This window comes from Chiloscyllium plagiosum, unplaced genomic scaffold, assembly GCF_037043375.1.
Source record: "Chiloscyllium plagiosum isolate Xiang-an unplaced genomic scaffold, Cpla_swu_hap1 HiC_scaffold_33, whole genome shotgun sequence".
Classification (NCBI taxonomy): Eukaryota; Metazoa; Chordata; class Chondrichthyes; order Orectolobiformes; family Hemiscylliidae; genus Chiloscyllium; species Chiloscyllium plagiosum.
The window spans coordinates 22,599,164-22,621,280 of NW_028270171.1; the positions used below are offsets into that span (position 1 = coordinate 22,599,164).

Genomic DNA, 22,117 nt, shown 5'->3' on the forward strand with positions numbered 1-22,117 from the left:
GGTGGGCGCTGAGGGGACAACAGATTCCACTGTAAGAGTAAAGTACACCCATGGTGTCACTGAGCACAGGAGGAACCAAACGCTGACCATGTTCTGTGGAAATGAGAGGTGAAATAGTTGAGCAATTTATTTGGATATGGCAGTTATTTCACAAACAACAAAGACACACCATTGAGGTAAATGGAACTTTGTGAGGTGTATCCAAGAAATCAAACAAACGAGTTTATAAAATGGAATACATTTAGAGGTTATTGAGAGGTGGAGACATTTCGAGTCATAGAGATGTACAGCATGAAAATATACCCTTCAGGCCAACTTGTCCATGCTGACCAGGTATCCTAAATTAATCTTGTTCCATTTGCTAGCACTTGCCCCATATCCATCTTAAACCCTTCTTATTCATGTACCCATCCATTAAATGTTGTAATTGTATCCACCTCCACCACTTCCTCTGGCAGCTCATTCCATACACGTACCGCCCTCTGTGAAAAAATTGTCCCTTGGGTCTCTTTTATATATTACCCCTCTCACCCTAAACCTATGCCCTCCAGTTTTGGACTCCCCAACCCCAAGAGAAAAGACCTTGTCTATCTATCCTATCCATGCCCCTCATGATTTCATAAAACTCTATAAGGCCCCCTTCAGCCTCAGACACTCCAGTTAAAACCGCTTATTCAGTCTCTCCCTGTAGCTCAAACTTTCCAACCTGGCAACATGCTTGTGAATCTTTTCTGAATCCTTTTAAGTTTCACAACATTGTTAATTAATCGATTTTCATTGTCAGCATTTGGTCAAAAGCCAAACCATTGTCCTGTTTCCTTGTTGGATCTGGATTGATAAATGTGCACACTCTATTGCAAGCAGTGGTGCATTAGCTGAATTTTATTTCCTGGATTACAAATGAGCAAATTGGCACCCTCAACCAAAAAGCTTTCAGGAATTGATGACAGAAGGGATTGAGAGGTGCTAACAATTGGACAATCCCAGATAAGGCTTCCCTTATCTGTAACACACAGAGGACCACTTGTTTTCATGCTGTTTTCACACTTGAACATTGACCCACAACAAAACTTGCTGATGATTTTCAACAAGTAATCAGCTTTGAACCTGATGAAGTACGATAATGCAATTAAGAAGTGTCAAATCTCAGTATTTCAATGAACCAAGAATTTGTCTTGACTTGGCACTTTCAGAACCCATAACCAATTCATCATGAAATTAGCACTGTAATGCAGAAGGAAAGAAAAACTTGCATTTATGTAGTGCTTTTCATTACCACTAAGCACCTTGAAGCCGATTACAGACAATGAAGTGCTTCTTGAAGTCCGCTTGCATTCCTTTAGCAATAAATGCCAAAATTCCATTGCCCTTTTATTATCTTCTGGAATTGCAGACCAATTTTCTGTGACTTAGGCACGAGGATACCCAGATCCCTCTGCACTTAAGGTTTTTGAAGTTTCTCTCCATTTGGATAATTTGCTTTTTGTTCATCGAACCAAAATTGATAACGTCACACTTATCCACATTAAACTTCATCTGCCAAATTTTAACCCACACCTAACTTATTTATAATCATTTGTAAGTTGCTTCTTTCGTGTCATTGCATATTTGCCTTTAATACGTTCTATCCATTATAGGTTGTAAATTGTTGGGCCTGAGGACCCTGTGGCTAGTTACAGTTAGCTAACTTCTACTTTCTATTGCTTAGCCAATCCTCTATCCAAGCTAGGGGCAGCACGGTGGCTGCGTGGTTAGCACTGCTGCCTCACAGTACCAGGGTCCCAGGTTCGATTCCAGCCTTGGGTGACTGTCTGTGTGGAGTTTGCACATTCTCCCCGTGTCTGCATGGGTTTCCACCGAGTGCTCTGGTTTCCTCCAAAGATGTGCAGGATAGGTAAATTGGCCATGCTAAATTGCCCATAGTGTTTGGTGCATTGGTCCGAGGGAAATGGGTCTGGATGGGTTACTTTTCGGAGGGTCGGTGTGGACTGCTTGGGCTGAAGGGTCTGTTTCCACACTGGGGAATTTAATCTAATAAATTACCCCATATCATGTGTGATCTTACCTTGTTATTAACCATTTGTGTAGCACCTCATCAAATGCCTTCCAGAATTCAAGATATACTACCATTAGAGGATCTCCATTGCCAACTTTGGTTATTATATTGCCAAAGAATTCTCGCAAATTAATTAAACATCATTTACAGTCAGTATGTTCAAGGCCCAGATTTTTTTCTATACTAATGGCAACAAGGGATGTGGGGCGAGCACAGAGAAATAGCATTGAGGTAGATGATCAGGCTTGTTTTAAAATGGTGGAGCAGGCTGAATGGCCTGTTGCTACTCTTGTGTAAAATAAAGACAGTGGTGGACTAGGCTGCGTCCAGGCTCCTGTGCCTGGACTTGTCCTCTTCGTCTACTTTTTCTTTTTCCTTCTTTCCCTTCTTTTTTCTCAAACGTATTTGATGAAGAGAGCTCTTCGGTAGGAAGGCAGCTCCAATGGATTCTGGAGCAGCAGCGGCATCTTTAGAGGCAGCACTGCTGACCAATGTAACCCGGAGCGGGAACTCCGACATGGGCTGGTGTAGCCGGGAGTGGGGAGTCTGGCAGCACGGCGGGGGCCGGTGTAGCCCGGAGCGGGGAACCTGGCAGCACGGCGTGGGCAGGTGTAGCCCGGAGCTGGGAGTCTGGCATCACAATGTGAGCCGGTGTAGCACGGAGCGGGGAGTCTGGCAACACAACGTGGGCCGGTGTAGCCCGGAGTGGGGAGTCTGGCAGGGACATGGTGTGGGCTGGTGTAGCCTGGAATCGGGAGGCTGGCAGCACGGCGTGGGTTGGTATAGTCCGGAGCTGAGAGTATGGTAGCATGACGTGGGTCGGTATAGCCCGGAGTGGGGAGTCCGGCAGCAAAGCGTGGGCTGGTATAGCCTGGAGCAGGGTGTCTGGAAGCATGGCGTGGGCCGGTGTAGCCCGGAGCGGGGAGTCTGGCAGCACGGCGTGGGCCGGTGTAGCCGGGAGCGGTGAGTATGGCAGCACGGCGTGGGTCAGTATAGCCCAGAGCGGGGAGTAAGGCAGGGACATGGTGTGGGTCAGTATAGCCCAGAGCGTAGAGTCTGGAAAGAACATGGTGTGGGCCGGTGTAGCCTGGAGCCGGGGGTCTGGCAGCACAGTGTGGGTCGGTATAGCCCGGAGCGGGGAGACTGGAAGCATGGGGTGGGTTGGTGTAACGCGGAGCGGGGAGACTGGAAGCACGGGGTGGGTTGGTATAGCCTGCAGTGGGGAGTCTGGAAGCACGGCGTGAGCCGGTGTAGCCCGGAGCAGAGAGTCTGCCAGCACGGCGTGGGTCGGTGTAGCCCGGAGCAGAGAGTCTGCCAGCACGGCGTGGGCTGTTGTAACCCAAAGCGGGGAGTCTGGCAGCTCGGCGTGGGCCGGTGTAGCCCGGAGCAGAGAGTCTGCCAGCACGGCGTGGGCTGTTGTAACCCAAAGCGGGGTGTCTGGCAGCACGGCGTGGGCCTGTGTAGCCCAGAGGGAGGTGTCTGATAGCACGGCATGGGCCGGTGTAGCCCAAGGGGGGTGTCTGATAGCACGGCGTGGGCCGGTGTAGCCCGGAGGGGGGTGTCTGACAGCACGGCGTGGGCCGGTGTAGCCCGGAGGGGGGTGTCTGACAGCACGGCGTGGGCCGGTGTAGCCCGGAGGGGGGTGTCTGACAGCACGGCGTGGGCCGGTGTAGCCCGGAGGGGGGTGTCTGACAGCACGGCGTGGGCCGGTGTAGCCCGGAGGGGGGTGTCTGACAGCACGGCGTGGGCCGGTGTAGCCCGGAGGGGGGTGTCTGACAGCACGGCGTGGGCCGGTGTAGCCCGGAGCGGGGAGTCTGACAGCACAGCGTGGGCCAGTGTAGCCCGGAGCGGGGAGTCTGGAAGCACGGCGTGAGCCGGTGTAGCCGGGACCGGAGAGTATGGCAGCACGACGTGGGTCAGTATAGCCCGGAGCGGGGAGTCTGATAGCATGGCGTGAGCCGATGAAGCCGGGAGCGGGGAGTCTGGCAGCACGGTGTGGGTCGGTGTAGCCTGGAGCGGGGAGTCTGGCAGCACGGTGTGGGCCGGTGAAGCCCGGAGCAGGGAGTCTGGCAGCACGACTTGAGTCGGTGTAGCCTGGAGCGGGGAGACTGGCATCACGGCGTGGGCCGGTGTAGCCCAGAGCGGAGACTCTGGCAGCACGGCGTGAGCCGGTGTAGCCGGGAGCGGGGTGTCTGGCAACACAGAGTGGGCCGGTGTAGCCCAGAGCGGAGACTCTGGCAGCACGGCGTGAGCCGGTGTAGCCGGGAGCGGGGTGTCTGGCAACACAGAGTGGGCCGGTGTAGCCCGGAGCGGGGAGTCTGGCAGCACGACATGGGCCGGTGAAGCCCGGAGCAGGGAGTCTGGCAGCACGACGTGGGTCGGTGTAGCCCGGAGCGGGGAGACTGGCATCACGGCGTGGGCCGGTGTAGCCCAGAGCGGAGACTCTGGCAGCACGGCGTGATCCGGTGTAGCCGGGAGCGGGGTGTCTGGCAGCACAGCGTGGGCCGGTGTAGCCCGGAGCGGGGAGTCTGGCAGTATGGCGTGGGCCGGTGTATCCGGGAGCGGGGAGTCTGGCAGCACGGCGTGGTCCGGTGTATCCGGGAGCGGGGAGTCTGGCAGCACAGCGTGGGCCGGTGTAGCCCGGAGCGGGGAGTATGGCAGCACGGCGTGGGCTGGTGTATCCGGGACCGGAGAGTATGGCAGCACGACGTGGGTCAGTATAGCCCGGAGCGGGGAGTCTGATAGCATGGCGTGAGCCGATGTAGCCTGGAGCGGGGAATCTGGCAGCACGACATGGGCCGGTGAAGCCCGGAGCAGGGAGTCTGGCAGCACGACGTGGGTCGGTGTATCCGGGAGCGGGGAGTATGGCAGCACGGCGTGGGCTGGTGTATCCGGGAGCGGGGAGTCTGGCAGCAAAACGTGGGTCGGTATAGCCCGGTGCGGGGAGTCTGGCAGCACGGGGTGGGCCGGTGTAGCCCGGAGCGGGAAGTCTGGCAGCACGGGGTGGGCCCGTGTAGCCTGGAGCGGGGAGTCTGGCAGCACGGCGTGGGCCGATGTATCCGGGAGCGGGGAGTCTGGCAGCACGGCGTGGGCCGGTGTATCCGGGAGCGGGGAGTATGGCAGCACGGCGTGGGCTGGTGTATCCGGGAGCGGGGAGTCTGGCAGCAAAACGTGGGTCGGTATAGCCCGGTGCGGGGAGTCTGGCAGCACGGGGTGGGCCGGTGTAGCCCGGAGCGGGAAGTCTGGCAGCACGGGGTGGGCCGGTGTAGCCTGGAGCGGGGAGTCTGGCAGCACAGTGTGGGCCGTGGTAGCCCGGAGCTGGGAGTCTGGCAGCACAGCATGGGCCCGTGTAGCCCGGAGCAGGGAGTCTGGCAGCACAATGTGGACCGGTGTAGCCCGGAGCAGGGAGTCTGGCAGCACGGCGTGGGCTGGTATAGCCCGGAGTGGGGAGTCCGACAGCAAAGCGTGGGCTGGTATAGCCCGGAGCAGGGTGTCTGGAAGCATGGCGTGGGCCGGTGTAGCCCAGAGCGGGGAGTCTGGCAGGGACATGGTGTGGGCTGGTGTAGCCCAGAATAGGGAGTCTGGCAGCATGACGTGGGTTGGTATAGCCCGGAGTGGGGAGTCCGACAGCAAAGCGTGGGCTGGTATAGCCTGGAGCAGGGTGTCTGGAAGCATGGCGTGGGCCGGTGTAGCCCAGAGCGGGGAGTCTGGCAGCACGGCGTGGGACAGTATAGCCCAGAGCGGGGTGTCTGGCAGGGACATGGTGTGGATCAGTATAGCCCAGAGCGTAGAGTCTGGAAAGGACATGGTGTGGGCCGGTGTAGCCCGGAGCCGGGGGTCTGGCAGCACAGTGTGGGTCGGTATAGCCCGGAGCGGGGAGACTGGAAACACGGCGTGAGCCGGTGTAGCCCGGAGCGGGGAGACTGGAAACACGGCGTGAGCCGGTGTAGCCCGGAGCGGGGAGACTGGAAGCACGGGGTGGGCCAGTGTAACCCGGAGCTGAGAGTCTGCCAGCACGGCGTGGGCTGTTGTAGCCCAGAGGGGGGTGTCTGATAGCACGGCGTGGGTCGGCGTAGCCCGGAGGGGGGTGTCTGATAGCACGGCGTGGGTCGGCGTAGCCCGGGGGGGGGTGTCTGATAGCACGGCGTGGGCCGGTGTAGCCCGGAGGGGGGTGTCTGACAGCACGGCGTGGGCCGGTGTAGCCCGGAGGGGGGTGTCTGACAGCACGGTGTGGTCCGGTGTAGCCCGGAGGGGGGTGTCTGACAGCACGGCGTGGGCTGGTGTAGCCCGGAGCGGGGAGTCTGGCAGCACGGCGTGGGCTGGTGTATCCGGGACCGGAGTGTATGGCAGCACGACGTGGGTCAGTATAGCCCGGAGCGGGGAGTCTGGCAGCACGGTGTGGGTCGGTGTAGCCCGGAGCAGGGAGTCTGGCAGCACGGTGTGGGCCGGTGTAGCCTGGAGCGGGGAGCCTGGCAGCACGGGGTGGGCTGGTGTAGCCCGGAGCGGGGAGTCTGGCAGCATGACGTGGGTCGGTATAGCCTGGAGTGGGGAGTCCTGCAGCAAAGCGTGGGCTGGTATAGCCTGGAGCAGGGTGTCTGGACGCATGGCTTGGGCCGGTGTAGCCCAGATGCGGAGTCTGGCAGCACGGCGTGGGTCAGTATAGCCCAGAGCGGGGGTCTGGCAGGGACATGGCGTGGGTCAGTATAGCCCAGCATAGAGTCTGGAAAGGACATGGTGTTGGCCGGTGTAGCCCGGAGCGGGGAGTCTGGCAGCACGGGGTGGGACGGTGTAACCCGGAGCGGGGAGTCTGGCAGGGACATGGTGTGGGCTGGTGTAGCCTGGAGTGGGTACTCCGGCAGCAAAGCGTGGGCTGGTATAGCCTGGAGCAGGGTGTCTGGAAGCATGGCGTGGGCTTGTGTAACCTGGAGCGGGGAGTCTGGCAGCACAGCGTGGGTCAGTATAGCCCAGAGCGGGGAGTCTGGCAGGGACATGGTGTGGGTCAGTATAGCCCAGAGCGTAGAGTCTGGCAGGGACATGGTGTGGGTCAGTATAGCCCAGAGCGGGGAGTCTGGCAGCACAGCGTGGGTCAGTATAGCCCAGAGCGGGGAGTCTGGCAGGGACATGGTGTGGGTCAGTATAGCCCAGAGCGGGGAGTCTGGCAGGGACATGGTGTGGGTCAGTATAGCCCAGAGCGTAGAGTCTGGCAGGGACATGGTGTGGGTCAGTATAGCCCAGAGCGGGGAGTCTGGCAGGGACATGGTGTGGGTCAGTATAGCCCAGAGCGTAGAGTCTGGCAGGGACATGGTGTGGGTCAGTATAGCCCAGAGCAGGGAGTCTGGCAGGGACATGGTGTGGGTCAGTATAGCCCAGAGCAAGGAGTCTGGCAGGGACATGGTGTGGGTCAGTATAGCCCAGAGCGTAGAGTCTGGCAGGGACATGGTGTGGGCCGGTATAGCCCGGAGCGGGGAGACTGGAAGCACGGGGTGGGCCGGTATAGCCCGGAGCGGGGAGACTGGAAGCACGGGGTGGGCCGGTATAGCCCGGAGCGGGGAGACTGGAAGCACGGGGTGGGCCGGTATAGCCTGCAGTGGGGAGTCTGGCAGCACGGCGTGAGCCAGTGTAGCCCGGAGCGGAGAGTATGGCAGCACGGTGTGGGCCGGTGTAGCCCGGAGTGGAGAGTATGGCAGCACGGTGTGGGCCGGTGTAGCCCGGAGCGGGGAGACTGGCAGCACGGTGTGGGCCGGTGTAGCCCGGAGCGGGGAGACTGGCAGCACGGCGTGGGCCAGTGTAGCCGGGAGAGGGGAGTCTGGCAGCACGGCGTAGGCCAGTGTAGCCGGGAGAGGGGAGTCTGGCGGCACGGCGTGGGCCAGTGTAGCCGGGAGAGGGGAGTCTGGCGGCACGGAGTGGGCCAGTGTAGCCGGGAGCGGGGAGTCTGGCGGCACGGTGTGGGCCGGTGTAGCCCGGAGCGGGGAGTCTGGCGGCACAGTGTGGGCCGGTGTAGCCCGGAGAGGGGAGTCTGGCGGCACAGTGTGGGCCGGTGTAGCCCGGAGAGGGGAGTCTGGCGGCACAGTGTGGGCCGGTGTAGCCCGGAGAGGGGAGTCTGGCAGCACGGCGTGGGCCAGTGTAGCCGGGAGCGGGGAGTCTGGCGGCACAGTGTGGGCCGGTGTAGCCCGGAGAGGGGAGTCTGGCAGCACGGCGTGGGCCAGTGTAGCCGGGAGCGGGGAGTCTGGCGGCACAGTGTGGGCCGGTGTAGCCCGGAGAGGGGAGTCTGGCAGCACAGTGTGGGCCGGTGTAGCCGGGAAAGGGGAGTCTGGCAGCACGGCGTGGGCCAGTGTAGCCGGGAGAGGGGAGTCTGGCAGCACAGTGTGGGCCGGTGTAGCCCGGAGCGGGGAGTCTGGCGGCACGGCGTGAGCCGTTGTAGCCCGGAGCGGGACTGCAGCAGTGAAGAAGGAAATGTTTGATTCTCTTTCAGGTATCTTTTAAAATATTTTATTCTGAGTTAATGTGAACGGCACCAGTGCTTGGACAATGGTACATACTTTTCACTGTATTTTATATTGAATACACATGTCAATAAATGATTCAATCAATTGTTCTTATGCAATGTCTCTAGAGCTAATTCTTGCAACCAGCCATGTGATAATGACCAGATAATGTTTTTCCTCTGTTAATCAATTATCCCGATATCAGCAAGAACTTCCCTTCTTTTCTTTTTAAAGAGCCTAGGGCACTATTTCACAAACACGTGAGATCGTCGCTGACGTCTTGGTTGAATATCTCAGCTGAAAAGCAGCATCGCTGACACTGCAGCATTCCCTCAGCCAACCTGCAGTAGTATTGCTACACTATCCTAACACTGACTTGGCCATGTCGTATCCCCTATCCAGTCAAACCTGAACCCCTGATTCTGTTATTCATTTAGTATGAGCAAAATGCTGGAGATCTGAAAAAGACAGGAAGTGTTGGAGAAACTCAGCAGGTCTGGCAGCATTAGTGGAGGGAGGAATAACATTTCGAGTCCAACGTCACTCTTTTGCAGAACTGATTTTTAAGTACTGAGCTTCAAAAAACTGAGTTAAGTTTTCACAGATGCTGCCAGACCTGCTGATAATCCAGCACTTTCTGTTACAAATATCTTAATTCACACCATGTACTGTACATTGCTATTATCGTTGGACTATATTGGCCCCTATCCAACAGCCATTCAATTTTAAAATTCTTGTTATCCACTTACCTCTTTATCCTTGATCAATGCCAGAACCCTCTGAAATCTCAACGCTCCTTCAATTCTGAATTCTAGTTGATGCCAATTTTCACTGCTCTGTTACTGCAGACATCTAAAATAAATGTTTATCATTAACATTCATGCCACACCAATGCTAAGCAACAACTATATCCCACAAAAATGAGTCTAATCATCTCTTCTTGACATTCAACAGCATAATCATTATTCAATTCCCCCACCATCAACATTCTGGGAGTTACCATTGACCAGAAACTCAACTGGACCGAGTAGATGTTAAGACTAAACCATCTTCATTTCAGCTGTGCTTGTTTCAAGTGAATTTTAGTACCCGGGTGCTGGTAGGTGGGGCCAGATTGGGTTGGGATATCTAGTCGGCATAGATAAGTTGGATTGAAGGGTCTGCTTCCGTGCTGTACATCTCTGTAACTCTATACAAATATACTGACTACAAAACCAGTTCAAAGGCTGGGAATTGTGTAACTCACCTCCTGATTGACCAAGTTAAGAGTGTGATGGAATACTCCCCATGTGCCTGGATGAGTGCAGCTAGGTTGGTGTGATTCAGGACAAAGCAGCTGCTGTTTGGCTGTCGGTGTATCAAGTTAAAGATTCACTCTATCCACCACAGCTGCAGCAGTGTGCACCATCTTAAAGACTCACTGCAGTAACTTATCCAAGCCTCCTTTGATACTTCCTGAACCCACAACCTCTGCCACGCAGAAGAACCAGGGCAGCAAATGCAAGGAACATCACCACTTGCAAATTCCCTTCCAAACTGGCTTGGAAAGATGTCACCATTCCTTCACTGCCCCATGCCCTCCCCTACAGTACTATCCCCACCAATCCCCATGGATTGTAATAGTTAAGAAGGTGGATCACCACCATCATTTCAAGGGCAGATAGGAGTGATCAGCAAATACTTGCCATGTCAGTGATTGACACATCTCAATGAAGTATATCTTATATATTTTTCTACTTTTAAACCCCTTTTGGCTTCAGGGTTGTTTGGGTTTTGCGATGAGTTTGGCTTTGGGATGGGGTTTGGGCGATGGATAGGGGTTACTGGTTGGGATACAGGGTATGATTGGGGGTTCAGGCTTTGGGGTTGTCGTTGTTTTGTGTAAACTGCCAGATTGGAACCAAGAGGTTCGTCCAGAGAGTCTCACATGTGGAAGGAATAGGGTGTCTCAGTGATGCCATAACAGTTGTTTAATGTTTAGATGTGGAGAAATTTGCAGAGACATTTAAGAAACCAATACCTGATGTACAATCACTTACTCCCACATACGCAGCAATAACTTCTGCCTTTAACATAATGTAACGTGTTCTAAGACAAGCTGCATGAAGCAATGTAAGACAATGGCCAAGGGTTTGACCAAAGGGGTTAGTTTTGAGGAGCATCTTAAAGGAGAGAAAGAGGTAGAGATGTTTGGCGGGGGGGACCCTCCAGAGATTAATGTACAGCTGAATGTAGTTTCCGATGGTGGAGCGATTAAAATCATTGAAAGTAATTTTTACACACTCACCCCATTCAGCTCAGCTTTCTATTTGTCCTGCAATATTTAAATTATCAATATGCTAGGACAGTTTGAGGTAATAGTAACTTTTTGATTTATCTTGGGCATCACTTGAGCCACACTCACACCAGTGTCCTAATGCGTCAATGAGCTAAAGTCATAAAGAGGGTTGTAAACTAAATAATGGGGACAAGGGAAGATTTAGAAACTTAACAATGACGGGCAAGATAAAGATGTTATGTGATAATACAGGGAATGATAAACAGTGTGCCTGGAACAGAAGAGAATACAAACAGAAATGTAAGCTAGGCTGACTAATTCAATCAGCGGAGCCAGAGACTTGTAATCTCAAAGTTGTGATTTTGAGTCTCATGTTGAACGAGCCAATCCATTACAGGACCTTGTGGTAGAGCAGTAATGTCCCTGCTTCTACCAGGCAGTCTGGGTTCAAGTCCCATCTTCCCCAGACTTGTGTCATTAACATGTCCAAACAGTTTGATTTAAGTAATTACAAGTGTAAAAGTACATCAGTAACTCGATCAAACTCAAAGCATCTGTAACAGGATCGAAGGACTAATGGAGGCTCTTGTTGAAGTGTCCTTACCTCTGAGCCTTGCATTCAAGTCCCCTTGCTCCAAAGGTTGGGGAATGATGAGAAGGATTGCCAATTGCCACAGTGACTGACTGCCACCTAGTAACCATGATAGCCCATTAATATCGTTCACGATTAAGCACTTGGCAGGGACTTTGCTGTAACAACTGATTACAGCAATGGATGTCCCTCAATAGACAGCCAATAAGATACATTTGAAGCCTAATCACTGTAACCAATAGGAAATACAGCAGTCATGAGAACAGCAAGCTCCCACAAACAGTGCTGAATAAAATGATGAATAAAATCTGTGTATTCAGTCTTGTTCAATGAGAAGTAAACATTGGACAGGACACGAAGGAGAATTCTCCTTGTCGTCTTTACAAAGTAACATTGTTAGATATTTGATGTCTACAGTTGCCTCATCTGCAAGAAAACACGTGCAACAGCGCAACAGTCCGTGAGGATTGCACTGGAGTATCAATGTAGCTTTCCTTCTCAAAAAGCTCCAAGTGGGATTTGAACCCATCATGTTAACTCACTAGAGAGTGTTCTAGCTGACAAGAGGGCAAACAAAATTAGACATAGAGAAGCATGAACTACTGTTGACACTCCCAGCTCCCCCTCAGCAAAACAGCTGAACCTTTTTAACTGTAAAACTCTTCTTGTCACCACAGTAACTGCAAACAGAAAGCAGCAACGAAACAATTCATTTGTACTCACCACTCAGGAGGGACAGCAAGTGAGAGAACCTACAGCAGGGCTTATGTTGCTGGGGAACGAAGCTGCTCAGTTGCTTCACTAACCCTGTGCAGTGGTTGTCACAGTGGCTCCTGGAGCCCCGGGGCTGGTGTTTTAAATTGTGGTCAATGTTACATGCCCAGAGAGGAAATTGAGAATTTCCCGCCATTGTCCAAGAGCCTGGCACTGGAACGAAAAGATAAGAATCGGTTTGTTCCTGCAGAGTGGAGCAGCACAGTAAAGGTCAGCTAAAAGGAACAAATATGTGTCCAGTGCAGCCAAGTGAGTTTTCTACCTCCCATTTGCTCTTTTCTCTCTTTGAACTGTGGTCTAATAATGGCATGTTCTGCATTTCACCCACTGGGAGCTAGGAGCTTCCACACAAATAATGTTAAGACCCCAGGTGATGGTACTATGGGTAAGTCAGACTCCAGAATGAAACCTTGCCTGATGTATCACAAGTTCAATTTTTGCAGTTGGTTACCATGACTGTTAGTCACCAGGCATACAATCACAAAGCTGCAAATTTTCTTTAATAAACTTTTGTTAAACAAAGGAAGTGCTTACTCATGGCATGTGAGCTAATGCATGTGGGCCCAGCATTTATTGCCTGTCCCTAGTTCCCCCTTGAGAAGGTGGTGGTGAGCTGCCTTCTTAAATCGCTGCAGTCCATTGCTGTAGGTTGACCCACAATGCCCTTAGTGAGGGAATTCCCGGTGCCAGTGAATGATGACGATGTATTTCCAAGTCAGGATGGTGAGTGGCTCAGTGGGAGCTTGCAGGGAGTAGTGTTCCCATGTACCTCTTGCCCTTGTCCTTCTAGATGGAAAAGGGCATGGATTTGGAAGACGTTGCCTAAGGAACTTTGGCAAATGTCTGCAGTGCATCTTGTAGATAGTACACATTGCTGCTACTGAGCGTCAGTGGTGGAGGGAGTGGATGTGCTACCAAATAAGTGGGTTGCTTCATCCTGGATAGTATCAAGTTTCTTGAGTGTTGTTGGGGCTGCACTCATCTAAGCAAGTGGGGAGCATTCCATCAGACTCATGACTTGTACCTTGTAGATGGTAGACAGGCTTTCGGGAGTCAGGAGGTGAGTTACTCGCTGCAGGATTCCTAGCCTCTGACCTGCTGTTAAAGCCACTGTGTTTATGGGCAAATCCAGTTCAGTTTCTGGTCAGTCATAATCTCCAAGATGTTGGTTCAGTGAGGGATTCAATGACAATAACACCATTGAATGTTAAGGGATCTTGGTTAGATTGTCTCTCATTGGATATGGTTATTGCTTGGAATTTGTGTGGCATGAATGTTCTTTGCCACTTGTTAGCCCAAGCCTAGATATTGTCCAGACTTTGCTGCATTTGGATACAGACTACTTCAGTATCTGAGGAGCTGTGAATGGTGCTGAACATATCTGCACCAGTCCTTTGACAGCAGGGGGAAGTAGAGACTTTCACCTGCTGCTGATGTGCTGCCACTTTAGAGTATACCTCGCTTCCAGTATGTCTTCAACTTGCATTATTGAGAAGTCTTTTCAAGAATCTTTGGCTCAAAGCTATGCTTACACAGTCATACAGCATAGAAACAGACCCCTTGGTCCACTTCGTCCATGCTGACCAAGTTTTCTAATCTAAGGTAGTCTCATTTGCCTGCAGTTGACCCATATACCTCAGAACCTTTCCTTTTCATGTAGGTGTCTAAATGTCTTCTAAATGTTATAACTGTACCTGCATCTACCACTTCCTCTGGCAGTTCATTCCACACATGAACCATTCTCTGTGTGAAAAGGCTGACCCTCAGGTTCCTTTTAAATCTTTCCCCTCTCACCCTAAAGTTATGTTGTCTAGTTTTGAACTCCCCTACCCTAGGGAAAAGACCTTTGCTATTCACCTTACCTGTGCCCCCTCCTGATTTTATAAACCACTATAAGGTCATCCCCTCAATCTCTTAGTCTCCAGTGAATAAAATCCTAGTTTATCCAATCTCTTCTTATAATTCAAACTGTCCAGACCTGATAACAACCTTGTAAATCTTTCCTGCACCCTCTCCAATTTAATAATATCCTTCCTCTGTCAGGGTGACCAGAAATGTACACAGTATTCCAAAAGTGGCCTCATCTACATCCCGTACAACTGCAACATGACATCCCAGCTCCTACACTCAATGATCTCTTCTAGATTCGGATCTCCGCTGCTGCCACATGTTTCCATATGGGTTCATTCATTTTGATTAGTTCAGGTCAGACCTCAAGGCAGTGGTTCAGTATTTGTTCACAATATGTTAATTGACGTTGTGCAGCAGATCTCCCTGCTCTAAGCTTTTTCAGTTCCAGCCTTCCAGCAGAGTCTGTAATACATGACTGATAAGGTCACAGTTGCATCAGAGGCTCATTGCTCTCTTAAAATGCCTTTTATTAATTCACTCGGGGGTGTGGCTATCGCTGGTCTGACCAGCATCTATTGCCTAGCTAATTTGCCCAGAGGGGTGGTTAAGTGTAAATCATATTATGTGGGGGTCTGGAGTCACACGTAGGCCAGACAGAGTAAGGATGACAGTTAGGTGGGCATTAGGGAATCAAATGTGTTTTCATTACAATCAGCAATGGCTACCTGGCTGCATTAGACTTACTTTGTATTTTTTTGCTTATTTTCATTGAATTCAAGTTCTGCCACAGGGGGAATTGAACCCATAACCCTAGGGGAGGAAGCTGGGGCTCTGGAATACCAGTCCAGTGATACTACAATTATACCTCTGCCTCCCCATGTTTTCCCTCATCAAACGTTAGCTGGAATAATACTTGTAGGTACACAGACTGAGAACGAAACACAGCAAGATTGCATCTCAGAGCGGCATTGGCCGGTGGGGGGGTGGGGGGTGTGGAAAAGGAGTCAAGGGCAGTGCTTGAGACTGTCAATTCCAGTTTATTTTCCCCAAAAGGAAAAGTGAAAACAGGGCAAGGTTTCAGATTCTGTCAGCTAAATGTCCTCCTTCTAACTTGTCAAGAACAGTGCAGCACAGGTACAGACCCTTCGGCCCACTCCATGACCCTACTAACCTTACATGGCCATAGTTGAGAGTGTGTTGCTGGAAAAGCACAGCAGGTCAGGCAGAATCTGAGGAGCGGGAGAATCGACGTTTCAGGCTGAAGCCCTTCATCAGGAAGCTTATGCCCGAAACGTCGATTATCCTGCTCGTCGGATGCTGCCTCACCGGCTGTGCTTTTCCAGCACCACATTCTCAGCTCTGACCTCCAACATCTGCAGTCCTCACTTTCTCTTCAGTGCTCTCTGGATACTTAGGGATGAGCAATAATGCTGGTGTATCCCAATAATGAATGAAAAAAAAGACCTCTTTGCTGCTTGTAATAGCAGGTGAGGAAATTAAATTGTTTGTTTGGTACAGAGTCAGGCCATTCAGCCCAACTGTTCCAGACCGTTGTTTATTTTTCAAATGTGCCTTTTCCCATCCTACTTCATCTCAGCTTATCAGCGTAACCTTCTAATCCTTTTTGCCTGCTGTGAGGACAGACTGAGGTTATATTTTTCTTTTGCTGTCTCATGTTTGCCCAGGACACAGTGGTGGTGATTACTGGGCAGCAGCAAGGGGAGATGGTTAGCTAAACAATGGAAGTTCTGTGCTGGAGTTATACACATGCGGACACTGAGGCACTGTCAGTACCTCCAGGGTTACTTCCAGATTTTATTTTACTTCATTCAGCATCGATGCTGCAATGCCAACCATTGCCTAAGCTTAATGTTATGTAACTGTGGCTTTCTTTGAAAGTCATTCAGGGGATGTCAGGATCATGAGCAAGGCTACTTGATGGTGGGGGAGAAGTTGACATTGCAGTTCGTAATAGAGTGGGTTTGCTCGGTTCACTGGCTGCTTTCCAATGCAGAGTGATGTAAACAGAGCGGGTTCACTTCCCAGAGCAGCTGAGGTCACTATGAAGGATACCCTGCCTTTTCAACCTCATCCCTCGCCTGAGGCGTGGTGACCTTCAGGTTAAACCACCACCGGTCACCTCTCAGTGATTAGAGGGCAGCCTAAGGTCCTTTGGGACTATGGCAACTTTCACTTCACTTCTGTCGGAATGCTGGGTTCAAATCCTTCCAGAGCAACTGGTGGGACTTAAATTCAATGAATAAATCTGAAATTGAGAGCTAGTCATGTGACCATCTGAAGCTAGTCATGTGACTATGAAGCTCTTAACTAGCAGTAAAAACAAACCCGTCTAGTTCTCTAAAAGCCCCATAGGGAGTGCCACAACCCAATGGAGAAAGGCGTCCTAATAATTGAGTCCTACCCAAAGATTGCATTGATCTTGCCAGTGATGCACTCCTCAGTGGAATAGCCTGCCTAAGCTTTGAGTCTTGGGCTTGAAGTATGGCATTTTGGATGAGGTGCCATTGGGTGGACTGTCCAGTCTTGTGGACCCACCATCATACAGATGAATTTGGGACAGGAGTAGAGTGCATTTGAGTACTTGAAACTGTTCCGCTGTTCAGTAAATCTTAACTGACCTGGTGGTGTACCAACTCCACTCTCCTATCTGCTCCATCCCTATCTATCTTTCCGGGAGGCCATTCCCTCCCCGATTCCCTCATTAGGTCCACACCCCCACCGACCCACCCTCTACACCTGGCACCTTCCGCTACTGCCACATGAGGTATAAAACCTGCACCCACAGCCCCCCACCCCACCTGTGTCCGAGGCCCTACCGGAATCATTTCAAATTCGGCAGAGATTTACTGCACATCCATTCACCTCATTTACTGCATCCGTTGCTCTCGATGTGGTCTCCTCTACATCGGGGAGACAAAGTGCCAAATCTTGGAGCGTTTCAGGGAACATCTCTGGTCTGCACACAGCAATCAACCCCAACAGCCTGTGGCCAACCACCTCAACTCCCCCTCATACTCCCCCAAGGACGTACAAATCCTGGGTCTCCTCCACCACCAAATCAAAGCCACCCGCCAATTGGAGGAAGAACATTTCATCTTCTGCCTCAGAACCCAACAACCACACGGCACCAACACTGACTTCACCAATTTCCAAATCTCTCCACCCCCCCCACCTCATCCCAGATCCAACCCTCCAACTCGGCACCGCCCTCTTGACCTGACCTAACAGTCCATCTTCCCTCCCACCTATCCACTCCACTCTTCCCACTGACCTATCACAATTACCCCTCACTTACATCCACCTATCCCCATCCCACCTACCTTCCCCCCAGACCCATCCCCACCCTCTATTTATCTCTCAGTCTCCTTTCCCCCTCCACATTCCTGATGAAGGGCTTATGCCCAAAACTTCGACTTTCCTGCTCCTCGGATGCTGCCTGACCTGCTGTGCTTTTCCAGCGTCACACTTTCCGAATCTGACTCTACAGTTTCACTTTGTCCTCCTGTTTCCCCTAGCCCTCAACTTCCCTATTGATTGAAACTCCATCTAAGACAGTCTTTGCTGTTTTCTGGGCTGGAGACTTCCATAGATTAACAATCACCTGGGAGAAAATAAAGTTGAATATTGTGTGCAATTCTGGTTCCCTACAATCGGAAGGATGTTGTGAAACTTGGAAGGGTTCAGGAAAGATTTACAAGGATGTTGCCAGGGTTGGAGGGTTTGAGCTATAGGGAGAGGCTGAACAGGCTGGGGCTGTTTTCCCTGGAGCATCAGAGGCTGAGGGGTGACCTTATAGGGGTTTATAAAATTCTGAAGGACATGGATAGGGTAAATAGACAAGGTCTTTTCCCTGGGGTGGGGGAGTCCAGACCTACAGGGCATAGGTTTAAGGTGAGAGGGGTAAGATTTAAAAGGGACATAAGGGGCAACGTTTTCACACAGAGGGTGGTACTTGTATGGAATGAGCTGCCAGAGGAAGTGGTGGAGGCTGGTAAAATTACAACATTTAAGAGGCATCTGGATGGGTACATGAATAGGAAGGGTTTGGAGGGATATGGGCCAGGTGCTGGCAAATGGGACTAGATTAGGTTAGGATATCTGGTCAGCATGGACGAGTTGGACTGAAGGGTCTGTTTCCGTGCTGTATATCTCTACGACTCTATGACTGTCTGAAATGAGAAAGTTGTTCATTTTTTTAAACTACTTCCCTTCGTTCTAGACTGCCTCACATGAGGAAGCATCCTTTTGGCATCGCTGTTCATACAGGAGCAAGTTTGAACAGGGGTTTTAGTGTCTGAAGTGAGCCCTGCCAGTTCTGGGACTCAGTAAACAGCACGAGTGAACAGCAGAAGAGAAAGATCTCTTTGTTCCCTCTGTTCTGGCCTCAAGAGCAGCCCCTTCTGGAAATAAAAATCCTTGGGTGATTACTGCAAGCAGTGGAAAATTCCAAATCCACTTTTTCAGTTCAATATCCACCCCCACCCCCCCACCCCCCACTTTCTGCACCTTTCTCTGAGAGAGCGCCTCACAGTACCAGGGAAACTCAGACCCCTGTCGCCACTGGCAATGAAGGTATTAGGCTTGGCCTGTCACCTTTGAAGTGTCACCTAACTGTTCCAGGAGGCCGGAGATCGGAATTTCCTCTTGTTTCTGCTCCTGAATTCTCCGCCCCTGTGGTGGGCAAGGGTTTTTCACTGGGCAGGTCTGTGTCTCACATCCAGACTCCCGAAATTTCAGCGCCGGGTGCACAGAAACCCGCTCCCATCTCCCCTCTTCCCATTCGAGGCAAACGTGAGGGAGTTACAGTGACTACTCCAACCTCGCAGACAGACTCCACCACACACGACGGTAGGTGTTTTAAGAACAATTGCTTAAAGTGGTAATTCTTCGCCATTTTTCACAGGACCCTTTTCTCTCCTGCTCACTGAGGGCCAGGCCTAGAGTCTCGTTGAAGTGGGATTGAAGGTGATGAGGATTGACATGTTACCATGGCTGTGCCAATTGATTACCATTTGGTCGCAGGATGGAAATCAGGAGCTGGAACCCAAACTAACATTAACCCCTTGCAGTCTGACAGTGATGACAACGATGTTACAGCCATCACCCCCTCCCCTAACCTGCCCCTGCCAAGTGTGAGGGTGTGGCGGGGGGGGGGGGGGTCAATGTTTCAGGTCACCCAGGCTCAAATGGTCTGCTCAGGGACTCAACATGACCCACGTTGTACAAAGTTATTTACTGCTTGAATTTTCCACCTCCTCTGTCTGGCAGCTGCCCTAACAGGGAACAGTAAAATAGCATATTGCGGCAAAGGAGACCACTCAGCCCCTCGTGCCTGTGATGGCTAGTTTAAAGAGCTATGCAAATTATCACATTTCATTGCTGTTTTTCCCATGGCCCCTTGCAACTCGCTGCCTTTTAAAGAATTTCGCCAAATTCCTTTTCAAAGTTACTATGGAATCTGCTTTCAGGCAGCAGCTTCCAGAATGCAACAATGTATGATTATAGGAAATTTGAGCAAGAGTAGGCCACTCAGCCCCTCATATCTGCTACACCATTCAGTAAGATCATGGTTAATCTGAGTGTATCCATGGCTCCACTTTCCTGGCTGACCCCCATTGCCCTTGTGAATCTAACACCTGTCTAACCCAGACTAGAATAACAATCAATAATCCCACCTCCACTGCTTTTTAGGGAAGTGAATTCCAAAGGTTAATTCTCATAGAAGCCACACAGTGTGGAAGCTGGCCATTTGGCCCATTGAGTCCACACTGATCCTCTAAACAGCATTCCATCCAGACCCACTTTAGCCTTGCAATTCCCGTGGCCAATCCATCAACTTACACATCCATGAGTACTATGGGCAATTTCCCATAGTCAATCCAGCCAAACCTGCATATCTTTGGACTGTGGGAGGAAACCAGAGCACCCAAAGGAAACCCACGCAGACAAGGGGAGAATGTGCAAACTCCACAGAGGAAGTCGTTCGAGGGTGGAATCAAACCTGGTGCTAACCACTGAGCCAATGTGCCATTTCTTCTCCAAGAGATGAAAGAAATCTTCCTCATCCCCATTATATGTGTGGACACCCTTAATTTTAAGATGTTTTAGATTCCCCCTTCAAGAGGAATCATTGGCTCAGCCTCATTCAGCCCCCCTTAGATTCTGAAATGTTTAATAATAAGACCACCTCTCATTCTTCCAAACTCCAAAGAGTATAGAAACAACCTGTTCATAATACAAGACCAACACCTCTGAACGGCTTCCAATGCAAGGGGTGGGGGAGTCCAGAACTAGAGTCCAGAACTAGAGGTTTAGGGTGAGAGGGGAAAGATTTAAAAGGGATCTAAGGGGCAACTTTTTCCTGCAGAGGTTGGTGCATGTATGGAACGAGCTGCCAAAGGAAATGATGGAGGCTGGTACAATTACAACATTTAAAAGTCCTCTGGATGGGTATATGAATAGGAAGGGTTTAGAGGAATATGGGCCATATGCTGGCAAATGAGACTAGATTAGGTTAGGATGTCTGGTCGGCATGGACGAGTTGGACCGAAGGGACTGTTTCCGTGTTATACATCTCTATGACTCTAAGTATGTCTCTTCTTCAATAAGGGATACAAATTCCTGCAGAGTATACCGGGTTTTCCCTTGTGAATCATTTGTCTCAAATCTGTGTCAATGGATGAGTTTTTCTTGATTTGCTCTGTCAAATCATTGACTTTGAACACCTCTGTCAAATTTCCCTTATCCCCCTCTCCCTCCTGGAGAACAGTGCCAGCTTTTCGGAGCTTGGCCTGTCATTTTCATTCCCTATGGCCAACACCAGCCCATAGTTTCATCCTCCTCTTGTGGGAAGTGTTTACACTCTCTCCCCTATCACCGACATAGGAGGCAAACCTGGGGATCAATAGTCTGTTGATCGGGGAGCATCCCCCTTTGTTGCCATTGCAGCAACACCTCCTGTTTAGATAGTACCTTCAATAAAATAAGGAATACTGTCAAGGCATTTCAAGAAGATCATGGCACTGATCATGAATTATTTAATACATTGACCAAAAACTTAGTCAAAGATGTAGGTTTTAAGGAATGTTATACAGGAGAAAGGTGAGATACAGAGATGGGGAGGTGTAGGGAGGGAATTCCAGAACCCAGCCATCCAAAGGCATGGGCACCAATCTTGGAGCAATCAAAGATGGGGACGCACAAGGGGCCAGGTTTAGGACAGCACTGAGAACTCAGAGGGTCATGGGGCTGGAGGAGGTTACAGAGATGTCAGTCAGTGAGCACAGGGTAATAGGGGGATGGGAGAGTATGTATGGATTTGATAGTCTGGATGGCCTGCTTCCACACTGTAGGGGTTCTGTGATTATGTAGACTATTTAAGCAGAGGATTTGACCTGTTTGTGGCTTCAGCACAGGTCCATGCCAGTATTTATATCACCACTCTCCTCCCACATCAGAATAATCTTCTATCCTCTCACCATCATGTCATCTATATTCCGCACCTTAACCTCTCCTTGGATAAAGATGTTTCTGCCAAATTTCCTATTTGATTTTTCAATTATTATCTTATACTTACGGTCACTAGTTTTGGTCCACCTTTCAGAAGTGCATGATAATAGTGTTGTGATTATGTCATTAGATTCATAGCCCAGAGTCCTGAGGTAATGCCACAGAGACATGAGTTTAAAATCCTACAATAGCAATAGCAATTCAAGTTCAAGTAATTATTAAATCTGAAATTAGAAAGCTTGTTTTATTAACAATGGCTATAAACTATAGTTAAAAACTCAACTGATTCACTCGTGTCATTGAGATGTACAGCACAGAAACAGACCCTTCGGTCAAACTCATTCATGCTGACCAGATATTCTAAATTAATCTAATCCCATTTGCCAGCATTTGGCCCATGTCCCTCTAAACCCTTCCTATTCATACACCCATCTAAATGTCTTTTAAATGTTGTAATTGTACCAGCCTCCACCACTTCCTCTGGCAGCTCGTTCCATATGTGCACCACCCTCTGCAGGAAAAAGTTGCCCCTTAGGTCTCTTTTAAATCTT

At 50.8% G+C, this 22,117-nt stretch overlaps 1 protein-coding gene and 1 long non-coding RNA gene across 2 annotated transcripts in view; one reads left to right on the top strand and one right to left on the bottom strand.

The window, feature by feature from the left end:
- On the bottom strand, positions 1 to 12,329 carry LOC148141431 (uncharacterized). The gene is made up of 3 exons (XR_015752572.1): positions 12,135 to 12,329; positions 9,291 to 9,393; positions 1 to 93 (listed from the first exon to the last, which is right to left on the bottom strand). It is a non-coding gene; the product is annotated as an uncharacterized LOC148141431 (long non-coding RNA).
- A 6,236-nt stretch (positions 12,330 to 18,565) lies between these two features.
- chadlb (chondroadherin-like b) overlaps positions 18,566 to 22,117 on the top strand; it is a 37,211-nt gene continuing 33,659 nt past the window's right edge. Inside the window, exon 1 of the mRNA XM_043679901.2 lies at positions 18,566 to 18,905. The gene's annotated coding sequence lies outside the window, so the exon portion shown is untranslated. The remainder of the gene's footprint in view (positions 18,906 to 22,117) is intronic.